General features: G+C 35.4%; 1 protein-coding gene and 1 long non-coding RNA gene across 9 annotated transcripts in view; one reads left to right on the plus strand and one right to left on the minus strand.

Annotated features, from left to right (window-relative positions):
• The window catches only part of DMD (dystrophin), a 2,485,149-nt gene that overhangs the window by 2,094,617 nt on the left and 377,690 nt on the right, over positions 1–12,842 (minus strand). The gene's annotated exons all lie outside the window — the stretch shown is intronic.
• The window catches only part of LOC309621188, a 1,076,444-nt gene that overhangs the window by 251,027 nt on the left and 812,575 nt on the right, over positions 1–12,842 (plus strand). The window lies entirely within an intron of this gene.

The raw sequence follows: 12,842 nt of genomic DNA on the forward strand, positions 1-12,842 counted from the left end.
GCTGTAGTGTTGTCAGTTAAAAAAAAATTATTTGTAATAAAAATTTTATATATTTGAGCTGTGCAACATGATTTGATATGCACATACACAGTGAAATGATCACTACAGTCAAGTTAATTAACATACCATCGTCTCACATAGTTACCCATTGTGATGGCAGCACCTGAGATCTATTAACACACTTCCAGCATTCAGTACAGTATTATTAACAATAGTCACCGTGCTGTACATTAGATCTCTAGAGTTATTCACGCTATATACTGCAACTTTGTACCCTTTAACCAACATCTCCACATTCTCCCCAGCTCCCCACCCCTGGTAACCACCCTTCTACTCTCTGCTTCTACTCATTCAACTTTCTGAGATTGCACTTATGACTGAGATAATACAGGTTTTTTTTCCTTCTGTGTTTGGCTGCAAGTTGCCTTTCCCTTATAAACTGGGAATGTTGTTATTAACAATATATTTTTATACAGTGTAATTTATTTTTCATTGCAAAAGTCTTTTTGCCCTTTCTCTGAGGGATTGTTTTCAGTTTGCCTTTAAGTCCTCCCCACCTTGCACACCTCAGGACAAATCACTTAGTGGTCAATGTCTCTTCTCTAGAACATCTTAAAATGAAATTACTACTTCGTCTTTATACCCAAATACATGTCTCAAGCTCTTTTAGGTTAAAAAGAAAATGGACCTCTTCTTCAACAGATAGATTAGCAAAGTAAGAGCAAAAAGTAAATACCTTATTTTCCCAGAATATCCACAGATAGCAATTGGGAAGGGGGAAAGGAGAGAACAAATATAAGAGACAAAAGAAAAGGACTAGACCAGTGTAGAATCAAGGAAGAACATCTTAGGTATGAAGGAGGCAGTTAACGTTGACAAGTGCCACTGAGAGTTTACAAAGACAGATGAAGGAAAGAAAATATACATGAGTTGAAAACAGTTAAAAACAAAACAAAATGATACCAAGACCCAAAAGACTCTACAGTAAAATGGAGTATGGGGAATTTACGAAGGAAATAAAACCCAGTGGCAAAATCCTTATCTTCAATACTTATTTATACACATTAAGTTTCAACAAGAATTAAAGTGCTTTCATTGTCATTTCAAATTTTCATAAACTGCAATAAAATTATCATTATTATAAAATGTTCTTATATGTGAATGGCTATAATGGTGTGCAATAAAATTTTAAACACCAATTCACTTATTCAAAAATATTCATGTGCCTGGTTCTGGAGAAACAATGGTGAGCAAAAACAACTGATGTGGCTGGGTTCATGGAACTTACCACATAGTCTGATTGATAAGCATTAGTTAGTCACATATATACACATAGGGAATTGCAACATTGCTATGTGTTATGGAGGGATGTTACATGGGAGGGAAATTTTATCTACTCAGGGAATTTTGATGTCTACTCAGAGGGAGTGGCTGGTAAGGGAAACTGACATTATCTAGGTGAAAAAGAGAGGGAACAGAAAGAAAAGCATGTGCAAAAGCCCTGTGGCAAAAAGAAGCAAGGTCTATTCAAGGAACAGAAAGAAAACCAGAAAGGTGGTAAGGCAGGGGGAAGCATTACAGGAGATGAGACAGGAGAGGAAAACAGTATCTAGATCTTGTTTTATTTTCTTTTGCTTTCCTTGTAGCCAACAGAACTTACTAAAGTGATTACGCGGGTGCTGATATTATCAAACTTAGCTGACTGGATGAATTTTAGAGAATAGATTAGAGGGAATGGGGAAGAGGTGAAACAAAGAAACCAGAAAGGAAAGTGCTGCTGCATTCCTAGTGAGAGGGGGCAGCTTGGGCTAGGGTATGGGAGAGGAAATGAAGAGAAGTGGATCAAAAGATTTTAGGCGATAAAACCCACAGTATTAGACATAAGTGGGCAAGAGAGATAAAAGTTTCAAGGATGAAATGGGTTTCTAGCTTGTGAAAACTGCATGGATAGGTAGCATCATTCACTGATAAAGGGAACAATGAGAAAAGCTCAGGTTTTGTGGGATGAATGGAAAGTTCCCTTTGGGGCACTTAGAGTGGAGGTGGCTCTGTCACATACAAATGGAGATGCCAATCAGGCAATTGAAATTACAGTTCTGGGTGAATGGAAAGTTCCCTTTGGGGCACTTAGAGTGGAGGTGGCTTTGTCACATACAAATGGAGATGCCAATCAGGCAATTGAAATTACGGTTCTGGAATTCATTGGAGAAATCTGAGCTAGAGGTATAACTTGGTTGGTTTTCTGCACATAAGTGTTAATAAAACCACGGGCATGGGTGCAATGACAATGAAAGGGATTACAGAGTCAGAAGACAAACTTGCTAGGACTGACCTCTGAAGAATTCTACTGTTTAAAGGTTCAGTAGAGAGAATGAGCCCACAAAGTAGACTGAACAGAAACACCCAAAGAAATGGGAACCAACCCAGGAGAGTGCAATGCACAGATCTCAAGGGAAGACAACATTTTTAAGAAGGGAGAAAATGGTCAATAGTGACCACTGCTTCAAGTTCAAGAAAGAAGAGAAAAAATTTTTCTCAATTGGTTTTACTGACATGACATTCTTTACTTCACTTGAACTAAGTCAGGTGAAGTTTGAATAGGAAAAAACTGAAAGTATAACATTTTAAGGAAAAAAAAATCTCAATATCTAGTTCAACTGATGGATATAAAAAGTAGAAAGATAATACCTTGTTTTATTTTTGTATTGGTATCATACTATTATGATAGTATGATAATTCCATTTATAATACCATTTTCTTAAAAAATTACCAAAAAAGAAATTGCTAATATAGTTACCACTAATGTTTAATATTAAAATTAAATGATGAATAGCTCCTTAAGGAATAAAATAACCAACTATAGCTGTCTATTATAATTGGGAAGCGAAATATGGATATAACAAATTGTTTTCCCACTTTTCCCCAACTGTGTTGTAGTTTTCTTTATATTTTCCAAATGGAAGAGTTGATTTCAGTTTAGTTTTAATAATATTTATTGACTTTATATATATATATTAGTAAAGCCAAATTATTGCTGTTCACAGTACTAAACCTTATTCATGTGGGCCCAGTCCTTAGTGCTTTGTTCATCTAGCACAATGGCCTGTGTACAAGTGAAATAAAATCAGAAAAACATCTAGTGAGATCCTTCTGAGGAACTTGCTGTAGATGATTACAACAGATCAAGGGTGACATTAGTTCTATACTTTGATCTTTCGAGTTCACACAGTCTAAAGACTGAGGTAGGAATAAAACAGTAAAACAAGTGACCTATTGTGGATATCATCATAGATAGCCCCCTGATAAGGTCTAGAGGATGGATATGGGGTTTTTCAGGACATTTTAGTTTTTATCTAAGAAATTGTAATATGCCAGGTCTTTGAGGGAACACAAGTTTTATGAGTTTTTTTTAACGAACATTCTCAATGGAACATATTTAGTTCTTGTTAGAAGATAGCATGATTCTTTCCATTTTACGTTTTGTTGTATCCCCTCTAGAGCTCTGACAGACCCTCTTCATCAAAATCTGAGAAGCTGTGGCAGTTAACTGGTTAAGAACCTTGAATCCTCCGCCACCATTCAAATCCTGACGCCAGTATGTACAGGCTGAGCTACTACAGGCAAATTACTTAAGCTCCCTGTACCTCGGTATCCTCATCTGTTAAATATGGATGATTCTATCCCCTATCTCCCAGAACTATAATGAGAATTAGCTGAGATACATGTAATATACTCAGAGAAACACTTGATACTTGGTATAGCATTGATGAATGCTAAATGTTATCTTTGAAGACTAGGTGAACCAGAAATATTGCTATGCACATACAAGGAACTATCAGTAACTATTTATGTAGGATATATCAATGCCTCGTTGATTCTTGTTGATGAAGAATTGCTCCTTCTTCTCATTCTCTAATTCACATCTCCCATATGCCCATACTTTAGGCCTATTTATAAAGCTGGATTCTTCAATGAAACTTTCATAATCACATAATCTATAAGTAATCATTTATGGCTGATTTGTACCATGGTTTATAACTCTCTTGACATATTACAGTAGTGGTATTTATGTGTGTGTGTGTGTATGTGTTCGTGTCTATTTTTTTCTGACTTACAGAGTTGTAATTTCATAAAAGGCAGAGAGAACACTGCAGGTGTTCAACTGTTTATTTACAAGCAAGTGAAAACCTAATGGTAAAAAAGCTGCTTGATATCATATTAATATTCTATCTAGTCTTACTTCCCCAAAAGCTAACTGGTAAGTACATTATACTCATCCATGACTAAATTTCAATTACTCAAGTACCTTCTTTTTCTTCAGTACAATTCTAGTTTTATTTAAACTGAATTGTCAATGTTTGCCAAGTATTTTTTACCATTTTTCCAGATTTAAGAATAATCAATTTTACTAATGGTTCTCAAGAAATTTTAGACATTTCTCCAATAAACATCTATATTAACTAAAATGGCATTAAATAAAGTGCAAACTTACCTTGTCATATCTAAGCACTTCTGTATTCTCTGAAGGATGATTTTTCATATTGCTTAACAACTCTGACTGAGCAATTGAAATTCAGACTATGATAAATGTTTTACACTGAAGGTTCATTTCATTATACAGCAGTCAGTTGAAATGGGGTTTCCAAAGAAGGTATTTTTAGGAAGCGCAGAGTACAGGAAAAAGCTGAATACATTATACAATTTAAATATTTATTGAAGCTTTTCTACTAAGGCAACATTTTGGTGATATCTCATAGAAATACCAATGCGGGAGAGACAATTAGGGGTAAATAGATGGTAGAGATTGTGGAAACCAAGACACCTGGTACTGCAAGTTCCTCATTCATAAAGTCATTAAACTGAAGATGGAATGGGACACTCCTCGTTACAGAAATATTATTTTCCTTAGGATTTCATCATTCTTTCTAGATGCCTCTTCTATGATTTTCTGAAGCGTTCTTGTCTTCCTTATTGAATTCCTGGCCTCCTTCTCTTCACCCTCTATATGATCTTTCTACCTAGTCTCATCCACTCTCTATGGCTCACACGTTAAGTCCCCAATAATGACTTCATTTGTAGGCTTCACATCCCCAGATCCACAGCACCCACACTCTGCATAAAAAAACATTCCTTACCCCCAATCTTTCCCATTATTCCAGCTCCCTTCAAGTCTTGTCCTTAAAAATGGCACCATTATCCACCCAATTCTACATGCCATGGAGGGCACCACATCCAATTCAATACTAATTTCTATTGACCCTATCTCCTAAGTAAATCTTAAATCAATCCACTTCTTTCAACTCCACTGTCACCATTCTAGTCAACATCACCTTATTTTGCCCCTGGAGAAGCTACCAGATTGATAGCTTCAGACTGATAGCTCTTCATCTACTCTTTTTTTTAAATACATTTATTTATTTATTTTTGGCTGTGTCGGGTCTTCTTTGCTGCGCACCGGCTTTCTCTAGTTGCGGCAAGCAGAGGCTACTCTTCATTGCAGTGCACAAGCTTCGCATTGCGGTGGCTTCTCTTGTTGCAGAGCACGGGCTCTAGAGTGCAGGCTCAGTAGTTGTGGCTCACGGGCTTAGTTGCTCCAAGGCATGTGGGATCTTCCCGGGCCAGGGCTCGAACCCGTGTCCCCTGCATTGGCAGGCAGATTCCTAACCACTGCGCCACCAGAGAAGCCCCTCTTCATCTACTCTTAACATCTCCTAATCGCTTCTTCACAAAACACAGTAATATTCTTTAAAAAAAAACAAACAAAAAACCCACAAACATGGTCATATCACTGCCCTACCTGAAACCTTTAAAAGGCTGACCACTGATCTTACTATACAGAAAAAAATCATTCTCATGAGGTCTGAGGCTCTGAACAATTGGACCCCAGCCCACTGTTTCAGCTGCATGCTCCAAACTTTGCCTCACTTACGACACGCTAGGAAAACTGACCTTCTTTTAGTTCTTTCTTCATACCAACTTATACCTTCACATATGTTTTTCCCTCTGAATGTCACATTTTCCCTCTTTTTCCCTTGGACAACTATCACCCAACCTCATTCTTCTTTGTCATACTTTGAAGGTCATTTTCTTAGGAGTCCTTCCCCCAATTTCTAATACTGGTCTAGGCCTCACTGTCATACATTCTTCTAACAATGTGTGCTTTATTCTGTAGCCCTTATCCCAAATGAAGTTTAAATAGTGTGCATAACTACCATGTGTAAAATAGGTAGCTAGTGGGAACATGCTATAAAGCACAGGAAGCTCAGCTAGGTGCTCTGTGATGACCTAGATGGGTGGGATGAGCGGGGGGTTGGGAGGGAGGTCCAAGAGGGAAGGGATATAGGCATATATATAGCTGATTCACTTCATTGTACAGCAGAAACTAACACAACATTGTAAAGCAATTATACTCCAATTTTAAAAAAAACCCGGAATGGGAAATAAATAAATAAATTGTGTGTGTGCGTGTGTGTGTGTGTGTGTGTATTCTCTCTTAAATTCTAATCTCAATGAGTTCACTTATTTAGAACATTATCTCCAGAGAGCATGGCACAATACCTAGCACAAGTAGGCACTCGATATATACTAGTTACATGACTAAATGAATGAATAACAATGAATGAATAATTGTTCCTTCTTTAAACAGTGGTCACCGAAACCCACACAATATAAACTTTACGGAGTCACTTCCTTTGATACTTTTACTTCTGGATTTACTTAGAGAGCCAATCTATTTCCAGACATTTAAAGTAAAACACTGCAAAGTCCATAGGCTTGAGCGAAGTAAACTCTGTGATAACACTTGGTGCTCTCTGACATAGCCCATTAGAGACGGGGTATGTACACCTAATCCAGAGGAACCCTTTAGCTCTTCAGCAGCTGTGCATATGGCTCCTGACCTGCCCTTCAGGCTCTACTAAATCAGGTTTCCCCAGCTGTCTGAGCTTCCAGTAAGCTCTTTCAGTTAACCACCTACATGCCAACACTGCTTGTATCTGGTTACACTCTTTAGCGTCTAATTTTCCTTTTTCCTCCCTAGTTATTTTCCAATACATCAGAGCCACTGGGATTCACCACTTGCATACATAATTTTATCCGTTCCTCAACTATTTTGATAACATTTTGTCCGCTTAGTCAGCAATCTATTTCTAACACTGCCCTCGTGAGCATCAATATAAAAAGCAATTACTCAACTTGCCTTTGATGAAAATACTTGAGCAGTTCTGACTCTGCGATTTTTCTCCTTTCTTATTTCTTTAGTTTGACCTCATACAGTTTCCAAGGCTAAAATCTGCACTTATAACAGTGTGCTGACTCCTGTGCCCTTTAAGTCAGCACTTAGCTCAGGCTGAGGTACTATGGCTGCTGTAATCTGATAAAGGAGCAGACAAGTTGTGTGCAAATAAAGATGGGTGCCAAGAATGAGCAAAAAGCCACTGATGTTTATGCCCTTTTATAGTCCTGATTCCATGACAGTCTTAGCCAAAGGCAGAGTGGGAGGAGGGAGAGCAATTTAAAACAAAAAAAGCAAAAGCCAAGAAGAGGGTGAAAACATTGAAAGGGTAATCCCTTTATTTGCCCATAATTGGATAAAATGAGACACTGTGATGCTAGTTGTGCTTAATTAATACTGGTCTTTTTTAAACATCAATTATTTCAAAAGGTTGGAGATAAAGTACATCTAAAAGTTGAAGATAAACTGGCAAAAGCCTATATGTTATTTTGGCATATATAAATTCCTCACTGTTGTAATGCCCATGAATGGGCTGAGTATTTATTAAGTATAAACTAAGAGCTTGACAATTCAAACATTTTTTTAAAGTTTCTTTAAAATTCTATTAACCCTGTTTAAAATCCATTCAGCTACCTACATTCTGACTTTATTACGTGAACAAGCATGGGCTTTCACATAGTTCCCTTTAATATTCCTCCTATTCATTAAAACAACCCAGTTTTCTACTAAGAATAAATAATAAAATGAAATAAAGAAAAATAGAGGCAAAGTACTTCCTCAGATTCTTTTACTTGAACAGTAACATAATGAGACTAAATATTTTAAACTAGCCTTAGATATATTTCAGCTTTCAAAATTAATGTATAGAAAATCATTTTTCCGACATTTAAAATTTATGGAAAATCAGTTGCTTAAAATTATATGGAATCAAAATACTGATTTAACAGTTCTGGAAGATTCATTTATGCACACCAAAAACAACAACAACATCGACAGTTCACCAGCATAGTATCAAAATGACAGTTCCCTTCCAGTTAAAGGATAATTGTCAACTCTCCCCACCTTCCATTAGTGAAGAATGGGGTGAATAATGACAAACCAAAAGTGAGGCACTGAGGTAGAAGGTAAAAGATCATAAGGAGACTGAGAAGAAATTGATTTCCAAATCAATCCGGATTGCTAGGAACACTTGTTTTCTCCGGGCTTAGTATCATTAAATACATTGTACTATGCAAAGTCACCTCTCTAGGGACTGCAGGGCCCCAGAAAACTGCTCTGCATCTTCTTTCACCTACTGAAATTCTGAGGTCTTCTGAGTGAATATCAGAACGTAAAGACTGAGCACAGAGCTGGATGGAAATTTTTCCTTAAGATCGTAGCCTAAGTGGAAGACTCCAGCTCTGAGAGAAGGAATACTGCCCTTTGCTTTTGTTAATAGGCATGTGGGGGACGTCTTTTTAAGCGTGAATGAGCCATTCCCCTTCTTCATCCTCATCTGCCTGATGCTTATCAGAATTGCGGCTGAGACATTTAAGATTCCCTTAAAACACTGGAGCCAAGGTTTTTTGTTCTGTGGTTTTCTGGCCATATTCAGGGCAGTAATCTTGAATGGGGAAAGAAAAAGGCCATGTCCCTTGGGGTTAAAGCATTTCAGAATCTCTGGAGGAGCCATCTGGTTTAAAAAGGCACTTGCAAAATTCTAATATGCTAAAATACATGGGAAAACAAACTCGTGATACTCAAGTTTCAGGAAAAAACAAACCAAATCACCTTAGCTGCTAATCTTCAAACTATTGTTTGCATATGAGTGATTCACAAAATGCAGGGTTACTCTCCCCTTCAAGAGAGGATATCAGAATCTCTGAAAGACGTTTTCACTCACAATATTAACTAGAGGGAGTGTGACATTTTACAAATATAAAGATGTTAAGGACAATTCTACATGTGACAGAAGTAGACAAACCCCACCCAAATTGGCAAAATAATAAACTATACTATAGCACTGCCGACCTAACTTTCATATCTGTATTAAAATTAAACTTCAGAACTCCAAATACATTATGAATATTACTCTGTCAATACTGTAGAGCGTGAAACGCCAAGGAAGTTTAACAAATAGATGTTTTTAAATGAGGAAAATATGAAGAGCACAGGTGTTTACTTATTTGCACGTTTGAGTTTTGAAGATCAGGCTGCTGCATGGACCATACTCCCTAAAGACACATATTTTCATGAAATTATGCTATGGTACTTGGTTGCATTTAATTAAAAAAAAGTCTTCTCGTTTCCCATACTGCAGCCCATGACCTTCCCAACAAAACGTTCCAATATGAACCAACTGCCTTGATAACAGAACACAAATCTCCTAGGACTATAGCAGGACTTTGTGAGAAAGAAAACTGTTGCCTCCCTCTGAATCCAATCACAACCTGAATGTACTGCATAAAAATAAACCAAGGTCATCATTATTCCTTTTCATTGATTTGGCTTGCCTTCAAGTTACATACCCTGTATATCTGAAATAACTGCACCGCCTCCATTAACTGAGTTTGACATCACTTTAATCATTGTATCTTTTCAGAATGAAAGGCAGAAATGTCAAATTCCTACCATTATAAATTCTTCTAACTCTCTAACCTGCGTTAAATAAAAGCTCGTCTTTGAGAAATAATATATGCTTTAAAGAAATATAACTAGTATCAATTTTATTTTAAAATGTAAGTGAGAAAAGATTCACCCACAACGAATCTCTTCATACAGAGGTGATTTCCCACGAAACTTTTAAAGCTTAAGTCTTGAAGCCCTTCACTTATATTGGCTCCTGGCAAGTCCTACCTAATTTTGTATTCTTAATTCTGTATTACTTTTCCTAAAAGAGTCCCCTTCCTTCAATTGTTCAACCTCAGGCCCCATAAAACCTAGGTCTACTTCTTCCCTCATGGTTTGTTATGTTCTGTCATTACTCTTATTTGTCAATTTCTTTTAAAATGATGTGTATTTAAAATAGAAAATAAAACACATGAACAGAAAATTTGGATGACTGAATCACTTTGCTGTATACCTGAAGCTAACACAGTATTGTAAATTGTACTTCAAAAAAAGGTTTAAAAAAAGAAAATTATCTTTAAAGAAAAGTTAATTTCCAATTAATTTTCAATGTCTCTCTTAGGTAACTTAGTACCTAAGTTAAACCTGTGATTTAAATGTGTACGTGTGTTTATATAAAAATACAGTCACACCAAAATATTATGTTTCTTGTATATGCAATGCAAGAAAGAATGGTGTAATGAAAAATATGATGAATCATTTTTAATAAGTTAGGGAAATATTACAGCAGAAGGTGGAAGGGGAAGGAAAGTTTGGGAAATCACTTTGTTTTAGTTTTGTGGTAAAGCCATGATGAAAGATAATAGAATTAAAAAGAACACCTGACTTTTCCAGAGAACAAAGATTTTAATCTCTTTTATTAAACCACACAAGTGGTTAAGAGCTTTACAATTTGTTTCACACACAGCAAAGGACTTGGACTACAAAGATTTCAAATGAATACTTTAGGACTAAAGAGGAAGCTGTATTAATATCTCCGTCCAAATTATGAATTTACATTTCAGTACTGTCTAGCTGGAGTAGTGTCAAGCAACACCTCTCTTCCTTAAATAACATAAATTTGCACAGAACACTTCGTAGTCTTTTTTTTTTAAGTTTAGAGTAACTACTACATGATATTGTTTACTGTATTTTCCATACTGCTATGCCACGTAAGAGACACAGAAAGCTTCTTATTAAATTAACAAGTATATTATCTATTTAGGTCAGCAATCTCTTTTTCATAGTTAAGATGCCCTTAAAAGACTGCAAATGTAATTCTAAAAGATGATTTTATTAGACTTCAAGATAATTTGCATCATTTAAAAAATTCTAAGGAAATGTATAATTTGCAATCAATTATTTGAATGATTCTTTGCAATGCAATATTTAAGTAATTCTAAAAGTAAACAATACTTAGGTTAATACAGTGATGTTCCCTATTAATTGGTGACTATTTTGGTTAAAACAGAACCAAGTGTACTCTTTTAAGTTCTTCAAACTAAGGCAATTTAAAAAACTGTATTCAAATGTCAATACATTCAAAGAGTATTATGTTGTCAACTAATTAAAGTTAATGTATAATATAACCTTGTGAATATCTTCATTTTCTCTTAACAAACTCATTGTCATGTAGCCTAAGTATTACCTGATCGTTTCAAAATGTATTATAATAAAGTCCTACAGGGATTGTCCAAAAAGGTTAGCTGTCTTCAGATTCTGATTAAGAATTTAAAAAGTCATTTGAATATCTATGACAAAGCAGACAGTATGTTTGCCTTACTTCATTCCAAAATTAAATCTCTGCCATTCTTCCTAAATTGCTCTACACACTGGTTTATGGTTTTAATTTTGTAGCTATATCGATTAAGTGAGCAATATGTGTGTATTGCAAAGAACAAACGTGCTATTGTATTTTTGTAATATTAGTAAATGGGATGGTTTTTCAATCAGAAAGCAATTCTGATACTCACCAAAGAAATTTATAAAATAAGGAAATTATGTAAAAATGTTTTACTACAAAATCTGGTAGCGTCTTTTGTGAATCAATAAATGCACAAGGTTAATTTCTTTTCCACAATTTTTTCTCAGAGGGAAAACTTCTGTTGTGACTCTTTTCCAGAAGTTTTGAATAGTTACTTATTTAGAGAGATTTACTTTTTCCATTCTTTTTTTTTTTTTTTACTTTTTTCATTCTTAATTATAGGCATTGCCCTCATATCTATTTCAGAATGACTATAATTCACAAATCAAAGGCAGGAAAAAAAAAAGATAATCTCTTTCATCCATCTCTTTGGGAGACACTGTACTGCTCATATATTATTTTTATATATTATTTTTACTATTGTGCCACAGTCAATTTTTACATTTTTCATTAGTCATCCTGACTTTCTTAAAATAAACAACATAGGTAGAGCTTATATAAAAAGCCAAACTAAAAAGTTTTACTGAAAAACTAGGTCATCATAGACATGAAACAACACCTTGACTTTACTGCAAAATATGATTATAAGCCCCTCATGTTTTTCTGTTGTTTTCTCAATAAAAGTATCTGGTCATTTGCCAGCAGAGATCATCTCATTATTTGAAATAATTTTCATGACATGCTACAGAAAAGAACATTCAAGATACTAAATGCAATATGAGAAAGGAACTTTTAAATTAAATATTTATCAATACTTTTCTCAACCTCCATTTATCCATCACAATTCATTTCATTCTTTATTTTCCCCCACAATATGCCAGATAAAATTTTTCTAACCTTGAGGTCTCCACATGTCCATTCCCATGGAGCAATTAGTTCACTGAGAACATGTGTCAGGTCACTACCCCACATGTAACTGTTACTAAATACAGAAATATCAAATAATCATGATAATAACTTAGATACACAAACTATTTCACAGCAATTTAAATGGTTTGTCACAGATACTCCAAGCCAGGTATGCATATTCTCTTACTCTAGTACTTTCTTAAATAAGAAAGATGTGTTTGATTATATTTTCTATTGAAAAGTTTTCCC

This window comes from Balaenoptera borealis (genome assembly GCF_965194805.1).
Source record: "Balaenoptera borealis genome assembly, chromosome: X".
Lineage (NCBI taxonomy): Eukaryota > Metazoa > Chordata > Mammalia > Artiodactyla > Balaenopteridae > Balaenoptera > Balaenoptera borealis.